Source organism: Paroedura picta, chromosome 7, assembly GCF_049243985.1.
Source record: "Paroedura picta isolate Pp20150507F chromosome 7, Ppicta_v3.0, whole genome shotgun sequence".
Lineage (NCBI taxonomy): Eukaryota > Metazoa > Chordata > Lepidosauria > Squamata > Gekkonidae > Paroedura > Paroedura picta.
In genome coordinates this window covers 121758803-121780314 of record NC_135375.1, presented here as the reverse complement: position 1 = coordinate 121780314, position 21512 = coordinate 121758803, and the positions used below count along the sequence as shown (strand labels likewise).

Sequence of the window (21512 nt, the reverse complement as noted above, 5' to 3'; positions counted from 1 at the left end):
CCCTTTCTCAGGGCTCTCTCAGCCTGCCCTCCCTCACAGGGTGTCTGTTGTGGGGAAAGAAAAGGGCAGGTGATTGGAAGCCGCTTTGAGACTCCTTTGGATAGAGTAAAGCGGCATCTAAGAACTAATAATGCAGACTGTCTTTCTGGTTTTCCTCTTATCAGTTTAACTTTTGTTCTGTGGACAGTCTCCAGGGTGGAGTCTGCACTGAGCTTTTATTCCAGGTCGATTCAGTCCCTTCCATCTCCACTGAATGCGATTTCCATTTTGATTTTGTCCAATTTAAATTTTCTCTCTGCAACAAGCATGATTGATAGGGAGTGACCCTACCTTTACCCTGCTATATCCTAGAGTGGATATAAACCTCAATATTTGAAGAATCGGCTTGAGAAAGCATAAGAAAGCATGAAGAGCTCTGACTGCTTCTAATTTGTTCCTGAACTCTGTGGTAGAGAAGACCTGATTGGCCAAGGCTGCCCAGGTGACAAGCTTGCCTTAAAGGGGAAGCCCCTAATTTCTCTCAGCAGAAGCTCCCAGAAGCCCTAACTTGTCGGTAGAGATTTTCCTCTTCCTCCCTCCTCTGCTTGCTCCAATCCTCTCTTTCATCCACTTCAAGAAAACAAAGAAAGAGGCTCCAGCTGTCCTTGGCTCCCCCCTCCCCTTCTGAACTTCCCTAACCATGTGCAGAACACTTTTCTGTTTCAATGGGGGGGGGGGAGAGGAAGACCCGAGTTCAAATCGATCTGGATTAAACACAATGGAATAAACAAAGTAAGTGCAGATTCAGCCCAGGTACTAAACTCCAGATGACAGAGATCAGTTCCCCTGGAGAGAAGGGCTGTTTTGGGGGGTGAACCCTATAACATTGGGCCCCACTGAGGCTCTACCCCGATCCCAAGGAGTTTCCTAAACCAGGGCTGGCACTCCTAAGTACCCTGGTAGAGTGGGGACAGCTATTATTATTATTATTATTATTATTATTATTATTATTATTATTATTATTATTATTATTATTATTATTATTAGATTTATAGCCCGCCACTCCCTTGCGGCTCGTATAAGAAGCTATAAGTAGCTTTGTGTTTTGTGGCCATAGTGGGAGGGGAAGCTGAGGTCAGGTCTGGCTTGCAGTTGCCACCCCATTCCGCTGCTACTCTCTGCTTTTCCCTTGGGGAGGAACAACCCCGGAAGCAGAGCCTGGTGCTCTGTCAGCAACATCCCGCTGTTAAAAATGCATTTCAAATATTTATCAGCCACCTTCTTTCCTTAGGGCTCCCAAGGTGGCATATACATTCTATAAAGGAAATCTGCAGAATACGTAAAAAGGCATAAAACCAACACTTAAAAAAACACTGTTTAGGACTGCTCTAATCAAATCAATCAAATCTTATCAAAAGCCTCTTGTGGCGCAGAGTGGTAAGGCAGCGATATGCTGTCTGGAGCTGTCTGCCCATGAGGTTGGGAGTTCGATCCCAGCAGCCGGCTCAAGGTTGACTCAGCCTTCCATCCTTCCGAGGTCGGTAAAATGAGTACCCAGCTTGCTGCTGGGGGGTAAACGGTCATGACTGGGGAAGGCACTGGCCAACCACCCCGTATTGAGTCTGCCATGAAAACGCTGGAGGGCGTCACCCCAAGGGTCAGACATGACTCGGTGCTTGCACAGGGGATACCTTTACCTTTACCTAATCAAATACAGTCTGAAATGTCTTCTGGTGCCCTGAAAAACGAGAGCCAAAAGGCTAAATGTGCCCCCGGGGTAGGTTGTTCTGTAACTGTGGAGTGGCCACTGAAAAGGCCCCGTCTTGTGTCTTATGGCCATATCACCTGATCAATGTTTAACACATTTTAAAAATATATATAAAAATTAATTAACGCCCACCCATTTGAGAAACCCTTACCAGGGCTGTCAAGAAACCCCAGGCTTTCACAAAACCCTGGTGGAGAAACCCTGATCCTCGGTAGCACAGCAAAACGGGAGCCCAGCCATGCCCCAAAGCAGGGGTAGTCAAACTGCGGCCCTCCAGATGTCCATGGACTACAATTCCCAGGAGCCCCCTGCCAGCATTCACTGGCAGGGGGCTCCTGGGAATTGTAGTCCATGGACGTCTGGAGGGCCGCAGTTTGACTACCCCTGCCCCAAAGGTTTATCCCAGGATCCGTCCAGTCCAGCCTCCTGTCTCCCACGCTGGCCAGCCAGATCCTCTGGAGGGCCAAGGACAGGGCAGAGAGGCCGAGGCCTTCCCCCGATGCTGCCTCCTGGCGGTGGGATCCAGAGCAGTAGCACCCCTGCATGTGGACGTTCCCCTCAGTCAGCCCGGCCAGCAGCCACTGACAGGAGGTAGCTAATCCCGCTTCCCAGCTGTGTCTTCCTGCGGCCATCCCTCCACCCTCTGGCAGCAAACCCCACCAATTTGAATCCCTCCCTGCGTCAAGTGGTGTTTCCTGGTGTCCCCCCTGAACCTACTGCCGTCGGCAACCTCGTAGCAGCCGGAACACGGACAGCGGAAGGGCGGAGCGCTTTATAAATTCTGATTTTGACAAAGGTTCTGCCACCTTTGACTCTCTCTGACCCAGTGACGCCTTTAAATATGAAATGCTGTTGCCTGCTGCCCACAGCCCCCCTGCTGGGAGCCCGGTCCAGAAACCCGACCCAGCAACTAACGCACAGGACCAGGCCTAGTCCTTTGGGAGGGGCAGGAGAACTTCTCTTGGGCAACTCCCCCCCCCCCCCCCGCATCCCTGTCGGAACCTCCGCGCCCCCAGCCCCGCCGCTCCCTCGCGAGCTCCGCAGCCTTCCGTGCCGGGCGAGGGGCCCTGCGGTGCCCTGCCCGCCCACTAGGGGTCGCCCGCCCCGCAGAGCCCCCGCGCGCCGGATGCGCTCCGTGCCGCAGACGCCCAGCGAGGCAAGGCAAGGCGAGGCCAGGAGGCGAGGCAGGCTGAGGCTGGGGCTGAGGCTGGGGCTACGCTCCCTCCCGGCCTCCTCCCGGCCTCCCTCCCGTCCCCGGCGGGGCCGCGGGGCAGGGTCGCAGCGCCGCCCGGCGCCCGTCGGGGGCATCGTGGCGAGGGCGGCGCCAGCAGCCGGAGCAGCCGCGGCATCCCCGGCAGGGGACTTCCCCGCCCGCTCCCGCTCGCCTGTTGCGCGGCCGCCGAGCCCGGGCGCCTGAGCGCGGCGGCGGAGACGGAGCCGGAGCCGGAGCCGGCGCAGGAGGCGTCGCGGTCGTCGCGCTGGAGCCCCGCGAGCGGCCAGAGGCGGCCCGTGCCCAGCGGCGCAGGCGAGGCGGAGGCAGCCGCGCGGCCGGGAAGATGCAGCTGCCCCCCCGGGCCCCGCTCCCCTGCTCAGCCCCGGTGAGTGACGGAGGGAGGGAGGGGCTGGTAGGGGGCTGCCGCCGACCCGAACTTTGCCCGGCGGGGGCGCGTCCGGCTCCGGGGGAGTCTCTGCCCCGAGGACCTTCCAGGGGGCGCGTTGGCCCCCCTCCTTCCGGGGACCCGGGATCCAGGCAACCCTCCCCCCCCACCGCACTTTCCCTTTTTTTTGGTGGTGGGGGGGGGCGTCCAGGACTTTCCCTTCTCAGCCCTCGCCGCCGCCTCCTCGCCACGGAGGTTGCTCTCGGGATGTTGCGTGTGCGCGGGGCGGCGTCGCCGGGCCCCTTCCCGGGTGGCGGGAGATGTGGGGCGCCCTCCCGGGTCCGCCGCCTGCCAGAGCCGCCATCCCCGGGGAGCCCCCGCCGGGGGAATTGGGGAGCCGGAGCCGGCTGGCGGGAGAGAGTGTGCCCGTTTGGCAGATGGAGGGACGGAGGTGGCGGTCGTGGCCCCGGGGCTCGGCACCTCGGAGCTGGGGGTGGAGAGGAGGGGTCCGGCCGGTCCGTGGCGGCCCTGGAGCACCAGCTGCCCCTCTCGCCCTCCGATGCCATCCAGGGAAGCCGCGGCGTTTGGGGAGGGTCTGCCAGGAGACCCGCCGACTCGCTTGGGCTTGAGGAGAGGCGCTCCCTGGCCTGCAGATGGCAACGGCCGGCCCCGGGCAGTCCCTCCACCTGTTGGGCTCGGCGGAGAGACGGCCAGCTCTTCTTCGCCTGCCGGGTGGGAACCGAGCTCTGCAAAGGAGCGCAGCTGCGAACGTCAAAGGGATCAAGGGCGCTGGGGCCGAAAAGGCCTGCTGGATGCCCGATGGGGGGGGGGGGGCTGGAGGGGCTGTGGGGCGGAGGGGGGCAGGCCCTGACCTTGTGGGGCGGCCGAGGGCAGAGGAGGGAGCTCGGACCAGGCACCTGTTGAGCCGGAACAGAGATCCCTGGGCTGCTCTGTGCTGCGACTCTGTCAGGGGCGGCGGTGGGCCTTGGAGGGGAGGGGGAGCTCCTTTCAGGAGCATTAGTGCTGCACCAGGGCACCGCTCCCCCCCTCCCCTCCCCAGGGGCTTCCATCCCCCCAGCCCCCCCACCCCCCAGGCCCAGGTCCCTTGGGCTTTTCCAGGGGCTCCTGTATAACAGACTGCCTCATGGGGGCCAGACTAGGGCTTAAATCAGTAGCCCCCCCCCCCTTCCCGATTGTTTGGCTTCCTTTTCAGGATCAGGAAGGTTGTGAGGCAAATCCGTCCCTCAGAACATGAACTTCAATCCACAGGGTTCTTTCCCCCAGCCAGAGGGCCCTTTGGAGTTTGCACAGACTCCGGCTGTCTCCGCAGGGTATTTCTCCTTGGGAACTTTTATCGGAGACGACGGCTAAAAATATTTTTTATTGCATTTGGGGAAGCCAGCATTGGATAGCGAGCGGAGGGATGTGCAGGCTGCTGGCGGAGCTCTTGGGGAGAATCTTGTCGCCTTCAGCCCCACAGAGTTGCTTGGGGGGGGGGGGAGACAGAGAGAGAGAGGGGGGGGGAGGCAAGGGAAGGAGAATGGCAAAGAACTCCTGTGAAGGGAGTCCTGCAGACCGACTTATATGGTAAACAGAAGGGCTGGAGGAATTCATCGGTGCGCTGCATTTGCTTGTGTCAACTCCGGCATGGGTCGGCTGTGTTACGGCATCCATCACAGAGGTTTGAAGAAGTTGTGTGTGTGTGTGTGTGTGTGTGTGTAGGGGGGGGGGGCTGCGGGGAACTGGAGAGACCTGGCTTGGGACCCTGCAGAGTTGCAGGATTACAACCGTCGCTACCTGGCGGCATTTACACGGCACATAAGACTGTCTGCCTTTCGCCCTGCGTCTTCTGTTGGACATTTGATGCCTTCCATCAATTTTGCACGAGAATGATTGCGGCTTTTGTAAAGCTTGTAGTCGGAGACTCAGGCTCTGGATGTTTTTAACTTTACCAGTGTGCACGCCATATAATCCATCGATTAACATTTCTGATATTATTTTGTTTGATGCAGCTTGGCCCTTGTCTGCCGTTCTGCCATATTTCAGATCGAGTTTGTTTCCTTCATGCGTTCAGCTTTGGGTTCTACCTCCTTTTGCTTTCAGTAGCCTCTCCGCCGATTTTCATCTGACCTGGCAGCCAAAATGCTCATGAGCGTTGAGAGAGAGCAATCAAGAGCCTGCGTAGGACTAGAACCCGCTCCCCCCTCCCCGGGACAATATTTGTTTATTCCTTATTTGCAGAAAATTATTTCTTGACTTCCTGTGTTTGCAGGGGCTGCTGAGGCAGCTAACGATTTAAAACAAGCAAGACAAAATCACATTGCCAAACTATGGAGAACAACTCCCCCCTTTCAAACAGACATCATTAAAACAGATTTGGAATAGAGTTAAAGTACGTGCAGAGACCTAAAAACAGGAACTGAAACGTTGGTCAGGGAAGGAGGGATCACGGAGGGATTGCCGGGGGGGGGGGGGGAGTCTGGATGACCAATAAACATCCTGCTATAAAAAGAGACCCCCCCCCCTTCTCTGGCTGTTAGAAATCATCACACTCTCGACAGGCATACCTAGTCCATTTTCTTTTCTGGCCAGAATCTCAGGGCAGAACATCTGGTTGTACCTCATTTTTTGTCTACCCAACAGCCCTGTGAGGTAGGTTAGTCTCCAAGAGTTTGACTGATCCAGAGCTTCCTGATGGGGTGGGGATTCGAACCTGGGTCTCCCCGGCACTCTCAGCGCTGTATCAAAGAGGTATGAATGACATCCTCTATTACAGGTTTGGCCAAGCTGTGGCAGGAGCTGCTGTGAATTGTGTCCGTGGACACCTGTCCCTGAAGATCTTATAACAGGAAGCTCTGTCTGAGCTGGCTCTGAGGTGGGCAGTAACAGGAAGCAGGAGGAAAGGAGAGGTCCACTAGAAGGGCACATTTTGAGTCCAGGGCACATGGTCTGAATAAAACTTAGTTGGTCTTAAAGGAGCCCCTGGAATGAAATGTTGTTCTTCTGCTTCAGACCAGCATGGACACCCACCTGACTCTCACTAGAAGGTACATTTTGCCTTCCTTACGACATTTCTTATTTTATGTCTTTAAAGTACCAACGCCTCCAAAGCAGTGCGAATTGTCTGGCTATAGAAGTCCTGCCCCTTAGTGGCCCAGGCTAGCCCCGTTTCATCAGATCTTGGAAGCTAAACAGGGTTAGTCCTGGTTAGGACTTGGATGGGAGACCCCCAAGAAAACCTAGGTTGCTATGCAGAGGTAGACAATGGCACAACAATCTGTCTTTGCCCTGATCTGGGCCCTTCCTGCACTCGCATTTTCCCCCACTGTAAATCATGCTGAATTGTGGTCAATTTGAACCGATCTCTACAGACTTCCTTTCCCCCAATTTTAAATATGTTGCCCTTCTGCATTTGCATTTTCCCAATTTTCAGTCTCCTTCCCTCTTGGGGGTGGGGGGGAGTCAGGTGAAGCTCCAGCTGGCATCCGAGGAGCACAAGGCTGGAGAGTGTTTTATTTCCGACCTTTTGACTCCCGAGGATACAGCCAGAGCAAGCCAGGGGGGAGGGGCAAGTGGAGCATGAGGCTGCTTGTTTATCTTTCTTTTCCTGCAGGAGCGGGGTGGGGGCAGGGGAGAGGAGAGACATTAGCCTTACAGAGAATGAGGAGGGGAAAGTAAATCCAAGAGGAAAATCTCTGCTGAGAGAAGTGTGGGCTTCTGGAGCGCAGTCACTTTAAAACAAATCTCAAAGTGAAGGCAAAAATAAGTCTGGGGGGGGGGGGGGGGAGTCTTGCAACCGGAAACCTGGCAGTCTTTGACCTGACTCTCTGACCAATCAGCAACAGACTGCTTAGCTATGTCAGCATTGGAGGCGCCAGGGAGGAAGTTAATCCACCAAAAGGCAGAGATCTAAACTTAATAATGGAGTGGTTATATCTGCTACAGGGCAGATATAACCTTGAAGCAGATATAACCTTGGAGTGGTTATATCTCCTACAGGGCTGCCAACCTCCAGGTGGTGTCTGGAGATCTCCAGGGATTACAACGGATCTCCAGATGACAGAGATCAGTTCCCTGGGAGGAAGCGGCTACTTTGGGAGGAGGACTCTATGCCACTGAAGTCCCCCCCCCCTCCTCAGACTGAACCTGCCAAATCTCCAGGTTTTTCCCGGCCAAGAGCTGGCAGCCCTAATGGGGTTTCTGTGGCTCTCAGAAATGAGTTCCCACATGGTGGGAAAAAGCTTTGCTAGACTCATTTCTGCACTCCAGGCTGTTCTTCAGGGGCTTGGGAGTCGGGCCTTCTCTGTGCCAGCTTGCCCCCAGCCTCCTGTCGCCTTCTGAGGAGGAACTGCTCATGGGAGGTCCTTTAAAAGGGCCTTGTTAGATAAGTGATTGCAGTAGAGCAGGGGTAGCTAAACTGCGGCTCTCCAGATGTTAATGGACTACAGTTACCATGAGCTCTCACCATGGGCTCATGGTAATTGTAGTCCATGGCCATCTGGAGAGCTGCTGTCTGGCCACCCCTGTCATAGAGCATCTTGGAAGACACTGTCTTGCAGATATGTGGATAATAAACCAGGGGAAAGAAGAGCTGTTGTCTTGTACCCTGCTTTGTGCTAAAAAAAGAGCCAGCGCGGTGTAGTGGTTGAGAGCGGCAGCCTCTACATTGGAGATCTGGGTTCGATTCCCCACTCCTCCACATGTGACCTTGAGTGTCACAGTTCTCTCAGTGCTGTTCTTGCACAGAGAGCTCTCTCGGTCTCACCTATCTTGCAGGGTGCCTATTGTGGGGAGAGGACGGGGAGGCGTTTGCAAGCTGCTTAGGGCGAGAACTCTACAAGAGTCCTGCTGTTTCCCCCAAAGTTCCAAGAGTGCATTGCATCCCTGCCCCAGTCAGAGCGTTCCATCTATACCATGTGGCAAATAGCCACTCAGGGGCCTCTAGAATCATAGAATCACAAAGCTGGAAGGTGCACCCACAGTCATCTAGTCCAATCCCGTGCACAATGCAGGACACTTACAACTACCTGCCTACCCACAGTGACCCCAATTTCATGTCCAAGTGATTCCTCCACCAAAAATCTCCGGAATCCAGCCTGGCCTGGAGGGAATTCACCTACCAACCCACAGGGGCGATGAGCAATTCCCTGGGTATGCAAGGAAGGGACCAACACTGGCACATCCCTTCCTGCCCATCCACTCACAATCTACCTAAGTTCATAAAATCAACATTTCTGTCAGATGGCTATCTGGCCTCTGCTTCAAAACTTCCAAAGATGGAGAACCCACCACCTACAAAAGAAGCCTGTTCCACTGAGGAATCACTCCGTCAGGAACTTCTTCCAATTGTTTAGTGGAAAATTCTTTTGAATTAATTTCATCCCATTGGTTCTGGTCTGAACCTCTAGGGCAACAGAAAACTTTCTCTGCTCCATCCTCTATGTGGCAGCCCTCCAGGTATTTGAAGGTGGCTATAATATCACCACTTAGTTGTCTTCTCTCCAGGCTCAACAGACCAAGCTCCCCCAACCTTTTCTCATACGTCTTGGTCTCCAAACCCCTCACCATCTTTGTTGCCGTCCTCTGGACACACTCCAGTTTCTCTACATTCTTCTTCAATTGTGGTGCCCAAAACGGAACACAGAACTCCAAATGAGGCCGAACCAGAGCAGAGTAAAGTGGTACCATCACCTCGCGTGATCTGGACACTATACAACCCCAAATCCTATTTGCCTTTTTAGGTACAGAGTCACATTGCTGATTCATGTTCTGTGTCTGGTCTCCCAAGACCCCCAGGTCCTTTTCACACATACTACTACCAAAACATGTCTCGCCCATCCTATAGTGATGCATATTTTTCCTACTTAAAGGCAGAACTTGACATTTTTTACTATTAAAATTCCTTTTATTCATTTTAGCCCAGTTTTCCAGCCTGTCAAGATCATCATGTATCCTGATTCTGTCTTCTGGTGTGTTTCCTTCCTGTCCCAGTTTAGTGTCATCTGCAAATTTAATAAGCACCCCCTCGATTCCTTTCTGAGGTCAGGGACCGCCTCCGGTGGTGAGGGGAGAGCCGACGGCCCAGGTGCCGTGCACACGTGCGGCAGCTGCACGCAGACGCGCACGTGCAGTTGCCGCGCATGCCTGTTTTTGCTACCAGGTGGCGCTGATGCGCATGCGTGCAGTTGCCACGCATGCTCATTTTCACCACCAGGGGGCGCAAACGCGCATGTGTGGCAACTGCAAGCATGTGCATTTGCGTCGCTGGTGTGCCGGCGGCCGCGGCTGCCTCTTCCCTTCCTTCTCGCTGTAGGGGGGGGGAGGCAAGGCGTAGCTGCTGGTGGCCCGGTATCGTGGCCTTTGCGGCCTGGGGGTTAATGACCCCCGATCTAAATCACTTATGAATATGTTAAACAACACAGGGTCCAGGACAGACCCCTGAGGCACTTCACTCATCACTCCTCTCCAAGGAGACGAGGACCCATTTAGAAGCACCCTTTGGGTGTAGTCCGTCAACCAGTTCTCGATCCACCTGACAATAATAGGATCCATACTGCATTTTACCAACTTGCCAATAAGAATATCATGGGGAACCTTATCAAAAGCCTTAATGAAATCCGGATAAGCTATGTCCACAGCATTCCCCTGATCTTGCAAAATAATAACTTTCTCAGTAAAAGAGACAAGGTTAGTCTGACATGACTTGTTCATCACCTGTTACAATGTCACTTTCTTGTCCCCTAAAACAGCAGAGCCCCTGGTTGCCCCTTCCACTTTCTGGGAAATGAAGTTGTCATCAAGACAAATCAAGAATTTATTGGACTTTTCATTTTTAGCAGATCTGGTCTTCCAACAGATATCTGGGTAATTGAAATCTCCCATGACCACTAGGTCCCGTCTCACTGGTATAGGAGCATCTCATCCAAGTCCTCTGCCTGGCCTGGTAGTTTACAGCAGACCCCCTCCATAACACCACAAATATTTCTTACTCCTTTTATCTTTACCCAAAAACTCTCAGCTAAACTCTCATTCTTGGATACACATATTTCCTGATTCTTAACATATAATGCTACTTCTCTACCCTTTTTTTTATTTGTCTGTCCCTTTTAAATAAGTTGTACCTCTCAGCCCTATTATTCCAGTTATCCCACCAGGTTTCTGTAGTGCCTATTAGGTCACAGCCCCCCTCCTGTATCAGGACTTCTAGTTCTTCCTGCTTGTTTCCCATACTCTGTGCATTAGTGCAGAGACATCGTAATCCTTCATACGAGTATCCCAGGCTTTTAGTTTTTGAGCTTTCCTGTAAGTTCATAGTTCCCTGCATATGTGCCATTCCCTTTAAATTTGCAGTCTTCCCATCTACGGTTATCTTAATTGAACTAGGCTTTGAAAGTACGTCTCGCTCCCCCATTGTACTTAGTTTAAAGCCCTCCTCACCAAGTCCACAAAACTCTTTGCAAAGACATTTCCCCCCACATTTGTGAAGTGCAAACCATCTGCCATATGTGAGAACATAAGAGAAGCCATATTGGATCAGGCCTACGGCCCATCCAGTCCAATACCCTGTGTCACAGACTGCCCCAAATGCAGGTGTCATCAGGCGGTTCATCAGGGGAGCCAGACCTCCACAGGACACCCCCCCTTTGCCCCCCAGGATGCAAGAAAACATTGCATCCGTGCCCGAGACACAGGTTGCCATCGATACTTTGTGGCTAAGAGACAGTGGTGGACCTCTGTTTCCTATGAGAACAGAAGAGAAGCCATGTTGGATCACACCAATGGCCCGTCCGGCCCAACGCTCTGTGTCACGCCATGGCCAAACCCCCAAAGTCCTCAGGAGGTCCACCAGTCAGGCCAGAACTCCAGGATCCCTCCCATCCCCCCCCCCAAGCACCAGGAAGACAGAGCATCACTGCCCCTGCTTTTAGTGCACAGTGAGAAGGTGCAATGTTGCCAGGGAGCTCGCTCAATCGCTCAATCGCTCGCTCCGTCCCGCAGCTCAGGGAAGCTTTCCGTTCCCCCAGCCACAGGATCCGGCACTGTCTCTCCTGGAGCGTGCGCTCTCTCCCCGGCCCCTGCCCGCAGCGTGTGCAATCAAGCTGTCGGCTCATTCTGCGCATCGAGGGCTCATCCCAAACAATCGTTCTGCCCGCAGCCTTTTTTGCTCTCTCTGTTTTCCGCCTTGGCGATATTCTTGCAGCTTAGATAAACAGATTTGGTGGGCTGAGGTGAGAATTCCCGCCACTGTGTGCCCTGCGCCTGTGGTTCAAGCCTGACCGCTCAGGCCCCTGCCTCTGCCTCCCCTTCGGCCTGGCTTCTCCTTCTCGAAGGGATGCATTTTTACCCCCACGCTCTCTTGTACTGCTGCTAACCAGCGGCAGCATTTTTAAAAACTGGCAAACCTCTCCCCTCTGCCCCCTCCCCACCTTCCCCTTGTGCTTTCTGGGAGTCCTCTCTGCATGCACCCTTTGTTACAATGGACTCAGAGGAGGGAGAGTCATTACATTCCAGTTCCCCTTCATTATTCCTTCCTAGTACAAGCCTATCTTGTGAGCAAACGTGAGGAAATGATTGAGGAGGGAGAGATCTGAAAGGTACCTTGCCTCTGAGGCTTTCTTCCTTCCCTTTTCCTTCCCATGTCCTTGGCTCTCCCCCCCCCCATTATTTCCCACCTGTGGCCTCATTTGCCCCCTTCCAGTCAGCCCCACTCTGTCCCCCTCCTTCCGGTCAGTCCTGTGGCCTGTGTGACGGAGGAAAGGGGGGTCTAAAGGCTTCCAGTTGAAAGGTGTTCATTATAATCTGGCGTTCTTTAAAGACCTGACCATCTGCTCCCTGCACTCTACGGAAATTTTGCAACCTTGAGAGTTGTTTCCAAAGCAAGATCAGAGAGAAGCAGGGAGGCGTAGAACTGCTCTGATCTTCCTGGGGGATTTACTAACGCCCGGCGTCAGGGATTGTGAGCGAATGCCTTTGTAGTAGGATCAGTGGCATCGTACATGCTTTATAGGAAACGCGCAGTGCCTTTGGGATGGAATTCCCGAGACTCTTGGCCCCTTTCCTCCTGGGGTGTGCTGATTGCCAGGTGTTCAGAAAGACACATAGGTGTATGTGCACATGAGTGTGCTGCTTGTGTGGCTAATGAAATCCCCCAAAAGGCTTCTTTCCCGCGAAGGAGGGAATTCCACTCCTCTTCCCTGTGCATCTCCTAGGGGTGGGAGGCAGGTGTGCTGCTAGTGGCTTTCCTGATTATACGCCTGTTGCTCATGCTTTGAAAGAAGCTCTCTCTCGTGTGGCACAAACCTTAATCCAATTGGACACCGTTTCCATGCTTCGTGAAGTGGTACCAGCATCGGAACTGCGAGGAACAAGAGCCATAGATCAGGGGTAGTCAACCTGTGGTCCTCCAGATGTTCATGGACTACAATCCCCATGAGCCCCTGCCAGCATTTGTCCATGAACATCTGCAGGACCACAGGTTGACTACCCCTGCTATAGATGACTCCAGTGACGTTCATCTCACCATGTTCTGGCAGTGAAAGTGGGTTTACTGTTTGTTTATAACCCATCTATCTCCCCAGAGGAGCTTACCTCACTCTCCTCTCTTCTGTTTTTCCTCAGAACAACCCTGCAAGGTAGGGTAGTCCGAAAGGGTGTCCCTGGCCTAAGGTCGCCCGGCAAGCTTCCATGGTAGAGTGGGGATTCGAATCTGGCTCTCCCAAGTCCTCGTCTGGTGCTTCAGGTGCTTTGCCAACCTAAACCAACCAAGACGTTGCTTTGTGTGTACGATTGGAGGGGAATGGAGCATGTCAAAGATTTGGGCATCTTAAGTCACCAAAGGCAAGAGAACAGAAAACTGAACTGCATGTGGCCATTGATTGGCTTCCATGACTGAAGAAAGTCAGCCTAGCCACCCTATGAAATAAGGATGTGTTTTAAAATATGGGGCATGTGTAATGCACATTGTGTGTTTTGTGTGTGTTTTGCACTGTGCATTTCACAGCATGCTGTAGTGGTTAAGAGCGATGGCCTCTAATCTGGAGAACAGGTGTGATTCCCCCGCTCCTCCTCCACATGCGGGCAACTGGGCGACCCAGGGCCAGTTACAGTTCTCTCAGAGCTCTCTCAGCTCCACCTGCCTGTTGTGAGGAGAGGAAGGGTAGGTGATTGTAAGCAGCTTTGAGACTCCTTCGGGCAGGAAAAAGCGGGGTTCAAACCCCAGCTCCTTGTGTCCCTTAACACGAAGCAAGTGTAGTGGTGAGAAGAAAGAGTGGAAGCTCTGTATTTCAGAGAGGGTGTTCAGTCCAGCACAACTGGGGATCAAGGAGAACGAGATTCACTTGCAGAAATGCTTAGAGTGGAAATTGTGGGCCTAAAAGGAAACTCTCCTCTTGGAGTCACCCGATCGAAAGTTAGAGGAAGATTTAAAAACGGCCGAAGGATTATGAAAAGCAGCTAGATGAAACAGCCGTGTCAGAACAGGTGATTTTAACTCCCCACACATTGATTGGGTCAATATGTGTTCAAGTCAGGAGAGAGAGATTGTGGCCCTGGAGCAGACGGTCACAGAACTTGCCAGCGGGGAGGCGACCCTGGACTTGGTCCTAAGCAATGCCCAAGACCTGGGGAGAGAGGTAAATGTGATAAATTTATAAACGTGTTGGGAACGGTGCCCACCCTTATCCACTGTTGTTGTTGTTCCTCTATATATTTATGAAACAGCACAGGGGGTGGGATGTGTCCGGCTGTCCAAGTTGGAATAGGGCCAATCAGGGTGCAGCCAGCTTTGCCCTGATTGGCCCTGCCCCTGCAGCTCCCGCCCTCCATCCCTGGACTCTAGCCTCTTTGCTCTCAGACGCCTCAGTGCCTGGAGCCAGCAGCAGGAAAGGGGAGAGGGCCCTGGACAAAGGGTCATGGGGGAGGGCTAGCTAACAAGGGCCTCTTGGCTTGCTAAGCAGGGCGTGCTAACGAGGGCCTCCTGGCCTGCTGACTGCCTGCTAAGGAGCTCTGTCCAGGGCCTGCTAACGAGCTACCCAGCCCCCGCCTGCACCACTTGATCTGGCTGCGACCTGGGGCCCAAAGCCACCTTAAGCTGCCTGGCCAGGGGAGGGGGCCCTTTCAAGGCCTGTTCTTAGGAACAGGCTTTGCAGCTAGTTAACACTATGAAGTTAAGTGTCTAGGCCGGGGCTTGCTCCCAAAGACTGAGATAACCACCTTTAACTTTAGAAAGGGGCTTGTGAAAAAGAAGCTGAAAGGAAATGTAAGGAGGGTCGAATCCTTCTGGGACGCTTGGAGGTTCACAAAGCTATAGAAAAAGGCTTGCAAAGTTAATGGACCCCTCCCCACCCCACCCCCTCCAAGTCCACCAATGGCCATCTTGGGTGGGGGGGGGGGACAAGTTGGCATGACCATATATGGCCATATCACCTGACAAATGTTTAACAAAGTTTAAAAATATATTTAAAAATTAATGAACTCCCACCAATTCAGGAAACCCATCCAAGGCCGTCAAGAACCCCCGGGTTTTCCGAAGCCCTGGTAGAGAAAACCTGCTCTACACCCATGGGATCCGGCTTCAACGGGCACCCTTCTCCCTTTCGCCTTCCATTGTTTCTTGCGGCAGAAATTTAATTGGCTTGGATAGATGTGGGGCCTGTCACTTTTTTGAAAACATGAAGCCGAAATCCTTTCGTGCGGCAGGCTGCGGTGCCCTGTCAGACGAGGCAGATGCGATTTGCCACAGGCTCCCGCTGATGTTTGTCAGCTCTCGCTCGTCCCAGGATTCCCCTCTATCTCGTGGCCGCAATCCTGTCGTTTCCGCACCAGTTCTTTCCACTCCCATTTACATAATTTGTCCCCTCCCAGGCAACGTGGCTGCCAAACAACTCGGTTTCTGTGTTTTCTGTGATACCCTCTCTGCCCCCCTCCATTAAAAACCAGACATTGTGTATTGGGTTTTCCAACTGGTGGGATGATACGGACTGGGAACGGGTCATCGGGGTGCCTGGAGGAGGAGTGTGCTATGCACAAGGCTGTTGCGGGTGTGCTGATGGCACAGTAAACGCACGTTGGAACAAATGCACATAGGACCCAACGTCAAGACTGTCGCGACCCACTTTCTTTTCTGGTCTCATTGGACTGTCACGAGGGAAAGGAGCCCCGGAAAACCACAGCTATGGTTCCCTTCCTCACAGATTGTGAAGCAGAGCAGTGCCTCAGTGGTGCTCAAGGGGTGCCAAGGACCTGCAAGGACCGATCCAGGGCAGTGAAATGGAAACAGTTTATGCCTGGAGGGTAACATCTTACTCTGTGTTATGCAGTCACATCAAGCAGACATCCAGACTGACTCTTTTAGTGTTTTGTTTGTGACTGATTAACAGAGTTCCTTCATTGTCCAGCCTCTGCTCTCAAAGGATGAATTTTGATTTTAAAGAACATTGCCGCTCTTTCAGTAAGACGGAAGTCTTGACTCACGAAAGCTCCTCCCCTGCCACAAATGTGGTTGGTCTTACGGACAGCGTGTAAACCAGGGGTAGTCCAGCGAATGCTGGCAGGGGCTCCTGGGAATTGTAGTCCATGGACATCTGGAGGGCCGCAGTTTGACTACCCCTGGTGTAAACACTTAGGGGCTAATGTGGTGCTTAATAAAAGTCAACATGGATTTCTCAGGGATAAGTCCTGCCAGATTAATCTTATTTCTTTTTAAATGATAGAATGACTAGTTTAGTGGATGACGGAAATACGGTGGCTATAGTACATCTTTGTTTTAATAAGGCCTTTGATAAGGTCCCCCAGGATATTCTTGTCAGAAAGTTAATAAAAGCAGTGATGGATAAGGTCAGAACCAAATGGATTGGTAATTGGCTGGCCCAAAAGTCACCCCACAGGAGTGAGGGAGGCGACCAGGGGTGCACCGCAGGGTTCTGTGCTGGGGCCGCTGTTGTTTAACATTTTCATTAGTGGATGAGTCAATAGGGGATACATTGATCAAATCTGCAGATGACACTAAAATGGGTGGGGTGACTAATCCCCTGAAGGACTATGATTCAAGGAGATCTGGGTGTAGTCTTTATAGGGCTTTTCACCTGCTCCCAGCTCGAATAAATCCCTGCTGTCTACACTGAATTTGATTTCCACTTTGATTTGGGGTACTTTAAATTTTTCCTCTGCAGCACACATGATTGATCTGAAGTGATCCTACCTTTCCCCCACGATATCTTGCAGTGGATAGAAGCCTTGATATCTCAAAAATTGGCACCAGTAAATGTGCAGCATTCTGCTTTTTGCTGATTAACTTGCTTCCTCCTGCCTCCAATGCTGTAGCAAAGCAGTCTTCCCTGGATTGGCCAGGGCATCAGTTCAAAGACTTCCTGGTTCCCAGTTGCAAGGCTTGTCTTAAAGTGACTGTGCTCCAGAAGCCTAACTTCTCTCAGCAGAGATTTGCCTCTGTTGTCTCCAAGCCCCCCCCCCCCAGTTCTAGAAAAGAAAGAGACTCCTGCTGCTCATGGCTCCCCTCCCTGCTTTGAGCTTTCCCAATTGAGTGCAAAACACTTTCTGTTTCAAGGGGGGGGGGGAGAGGAAGACCTGAGTTCAAATCAATTTGAATTCAGCAGGATCCACAATTGATAAAACAAAGTTAAGTGTAGAATGAGTCCTGGATAGACTGGAAAATTGGGCCACAGCCAACCAACCAAATTTTAATAGGGAAAAGTGTCAACTACTACATTTAGGTAATAAAAATATGATGTATAAATATAGGACGGGGGATACCTGGCTTGAAAGGGACTTTGCAGTTCTGGTAGACAATAAGTTGAATCTGAGATGACAGAGCAATAAGACTGCTAAGAAGGCTAATGGGATATTGGGCTCAGAACCTAGAGCAAGGGAAGTTCTAATACCACTCTATTCCCCGTTGTAGACCTCATTTGGACAACTGTGGCCAGTTCTGGGCTCCGCAGTTCAAGATGGACCTTGACAATTTGGAATATGTTCAGAGAAGGGCAGCTGGGATGGTCGAGGGGTTGGAATCCAGGCCTTAAGCATTAAGGTTCAGAGAGCTGGGCCTGTGTAGCTTGGAGAAGAGGAGGCATCGGGTGCTAGGACAGCTGTGTTTAGCTACGTAAAAGGAAGACATGTCGAAGAGAGGACCAACTTGTTGACTGCGGCTTTAGAGAATTACGAGCAAAGGGTTCAGATTCTGGGAAGGAGGTTCCACTTAAATATTAGGAAGCATTTTCTGACGGGGAGCGCCGTTTGTCGATGGAATCTGCTGCCTTGGAAGGTGTGGAGTCTCCTTTGTTGGAAGTTTGTAGGAGGAGACTGGATGAGCCTCTGTCACGATGGTGAGGGGGGGGGGCTAGACGGTGTTCCCCTTTGGTGGTCTCTTCCATCTCCGTGTGATTCTTCGGATTCTTCGGATTCTTCTTCTACTGGACTCTTCCTCTTTTCAGAGAACTGGGACTGGCCCTGTGGAGGAGGCAGAGAGGGGAATCAAACCCAGTTCTCCGGATTAGAGGCTGCTGCTTTTTAACCACTACACTAAGATGGCTTTCTGATATTTTTTGCAGTGTCAGGGCTGTGCAGGGACTCACAGCTTCAGCATGCAGTGTCTCAGGAGCAGACCAGTTCCTTCTGGCTAGGCAGTGGCCTAAGGCATGGAGGATTTGGGTTTCCTGGGATTGAACCTGTGGCGCTTTATGTGCCAATCAGATTCTCTACCACGGTGCCAGGGCTTGGTCAGCACGATGGGGTCTCTGAGGGATTTGGAAAGCAGATCTGTAAGCACATTTGTACATCTGTTTGAAGTATCGGGCAACTGGGGAAGGGAGAGGAGGAGAGGGGACGGTCTTAGGGGCAAGGAAACATTTATTTATTTTATTTTATTTATCATACTTTTATACCGCCCTCCCCGGAGGCTCAGGGCGGTTTACATTATAACAGAGAACCATACATAAAACCATACATGGCCTAGGTCTGGGTCGGCATCGATGTGGCCAAAGCAAAAAGGAAAAATGACAGGTGATAAGAAATAGATTTCTTTAATCAAGTCTCTGTGCCATTCGCTGTGTAGACTCTGTTGAGGGAAATCTATGAAAACACAATTTTATATTTTAATCTTTAACCACTCCTAGCAGATTAAATAAAGTAGTTAAGGGCCCCAAGGGCGGGCCCTGTCCGGGATGAGGAAGGGTGCCGATAGGCCCCTTCCCCAAGACTGACAATCGTGCGCAGCGCGGCTTGCAATTGGTCCCTTGCCACCGGACTGACGAATCGGAAGGCACTTCGCGCCTCCCGATCCGCCTCCCTTCCTGTTCGCTCGCATGCTGCCAGTTGCCGCCATTACGAGCCTCGCCTGGGAGAGGACAGGTCGCTGCCTCGCACTGTCCACCCGAGCCTGCCTTCGCCTGCCACAGCACTTTCCAGCCTGCACGCCAGCCATCCACGTCCCCGCCCGCCCCGCCACACTCCGACTTCGCATCCTGCCCAACGAGCCCTTTGCCCAGCCGACCACCGCAAGGAGCGCTGTCCACGCAGCAGCCGAACTTCGCCAGGGAACCGATGAGCCAGGTAGTCAGCCTGCCGCTCGCTTCCCGCTACGCGCTCTCCCCTCTCTTTCAAGCCCTCCCCATCCCCGCTCGCCTCCACTGCCCCTTCCCACTATGCGCTCTCCGCCCTTTCAATCCGTCCCCATCCCCCCTCAGCTCCACCGTCGTTGCCCAAAACACTTTCAACCCCCATCCTTCAACCCCTCCCCACCTACGCACACCTCCACCGCCGCTTCCCCGCATGCGTTCTCCCCCCTCCCAAGCCCTCCCCATCAGCAGACACCTCCGCCAACACTTCTCCGCCCTGCCTTCTCAACCCTCTGCCACCTCTCCCACGCCCCCACCCATCCCTGGTCGCCTCTGCCGCTGCTTCCACGCCCCGCATTCTACACCCCCACACCGCTCCCTTCCTCCCACCACTCCCTTCGTCCGCCATCCCTTCCTCCCTCCTTTCTGCCTTCCTTTCTGAATTTCTATCCCCCTTCCTTCATCTTGTTCTCTGTGCGTCCCTTTATTGCTGTCTTTCTTTCTGCCTATCTTCCTCCCTTCCTTCTGCCCCTCCAGCCACCCACCCCGCTATTGCCCGCTGTATTTTGGGTGCAGCGGGCTTTATTTCTAGTATAAATATAATTTATATCATTTGTAAAATGATTAAAAACAATATTAACAAGACAGGATCAAAACTGGGATGCCTGTTGGCCTAGATACCATGAAACAACCATGCAAATGCTGGCAGGGGCTCATGGGAATTGTAGTCCATGGACATCTGGAGGACCACAGATTGACTATCCTTGGACTAGACCATCTGAGTAGGTCAGGCTTTCTCAACAGGGGTTTTGTGAAACCCTGAGGTTTCTTGATGACCCTGGAAGTGTTTCCTGAATGGCTGGGAGTTTATATTTGGTCCTGGCCCCAACCTGAGAGCCATGAAGGGGAGCTGAGGGCCATGAGCTGAGGGCCATGAAGGAGCCTGCAAGGTGGAGCTCTTCCACCAGTCATTTAGTTGAGGCCAGGACAAAGAAGACCTGGGTCCCTTCCTTAGAGGCCCCCAGATGCCTGATCATCTAGGCAGGTGACCTCTCCTGAGGTCAGTGGGCAGTGCACTCTGGGTCTGGACTGGTGGGTTGGGAGGGAATAGAGGGAATTTTGCTGCTAAGGCTGGTATCTATTTTGTTATTGTGTTTCATGGTTTTTATTGTAAACCACCGCGAGCTGGCTTGGTCCAGGAGTCACAGTTAATAAACTTAATTACACAGACAAACACACACATACATATATGAATGGCTATATTAATTATTAATTATAATATATGGTTATGTTGACCAGCTCCCCCCCCCCAAAAAAATGGCCAGTGATGAGGGGGGGGGTAAGGGGAGGGGCCCTGGTCATAAACATCCTTGCTGGCCAAGGCCTGTCACATGTGGTGGTGACTGAAGACCAGGGTGACAAGTACTCCCATTTTCATTTAACTTTGTTGCGGGGGAGGGTGATGGAACAGGATATCACATTTGGTGGGAGGATCTGGGTGACGTCACTTCTGGTGACCTGTGACTTCCAGGGGTGTTTCCCGGGGTGGTGTGTCCTGATGACATCACTTCCGGGATTTCTTGAAGCCTGAAGAATGTCTCATGGGTTTCTCATTGGTAAAAAGGCTGAGAAAGGCGGGAGTAGACAAAACTGATGGACCAAGGGTCAGATTCAGAATATGGCAGCATCATATTTGGAGATGCTCAATGGTGTAGAACAAGGGTAGTCAAACTGCGTCCCTCCAGATGTCCATCGACTACAATTCCCATGAGCCCCTGCCAGCTCATGGGAATTGTAGTCCATGGACATCTGGAGGGACGCAGTTTGACTACCCCTGGTAGAAGGTCCCTGGTTCAATCCCCACCTCCCACCCCCCCAGTCTCTTGTTAAAAGGATTAGGTTTTATGTAATGTCAGAGAACTCTGCTGGAGACCCTAGGGAGTCTGAGCAGACGTTGGTGGACCCAGGGTCTGATCCAATATGAAGCAGTTCCTGTGATCTTGCATACAAGTCTGATAGTGTCTGATCTGCATCTGAACAAGGTAGCTTCACTACGGAATCTCCCTTAGAAAAAAAATTGTGTTGATGTTCTTGTGACCTGTAAGTCTACTAGTGAACATCCAAGGAGGTTCATACACTCTCCTCCCTGGTTCTGAGCACTTCTATTTGGATTGTCCGACTTGTGCCTGTTTATTGCTGTGCATATAAAAGTCTGCTGTGCAAAATGGTACAAGGGCATTGCTGCCACACTATTTGCTAGGTCACATTAGCAGGTAAGGTGACAATGTCGCTTGAGTAGAGATGGTTCAATCCCTGGCTTTGAATTCCCCTTGAGTGATCCGGTCCTCCTGGTGCCCTGCCACTTCATGGTTAAACAGCAAGCTGCATCAGATGCTTGGTCAGTATTGGCAGTGACTCTCTAAATGTCTCTGGCAGAAGATTTTCATATCACCTCCTAACAGATCATTTTAACTGGAGATACCAGGCATTGAACCTGGGACCTTCTGCATGCCAAGCAGTGGCTCTTCCACTGAGCCACTGAATGACTCTCATTCAGGCCTAATGAGGGGGAGGTCTTATCTTCCAGGAAAGACCATA

At 52.4% G+C, this 21512-nt stretch overlaps 1 protein-coding gene across 2 annotated transcripts in view; it reads left to right on the top strand.

The window, feature by feature from the left end:
• Positions 1-2889: 2889 nt before the first annotated feature.
• TRPC4 (transient receptor potential cation channel subfamily C member 4) overlaps positions 2890-21512 on the top strand; it is a 163597-nt gene continuing 144974 nt past the window's right edge. The window contains exon 1 of one of the 2 annotated variants that reach the window (XM_077346251.1): positions 2890-3345. The gene's annotated coding sequence lies outside the window, so the exon portion shown is untranslated. Of the gene's footprint in view, positions 3346-4891; positions 5027-21512 lie in introns of those variants that run through there. The other variant, XM_077346252.1, reaches the window with a different exon arrangement.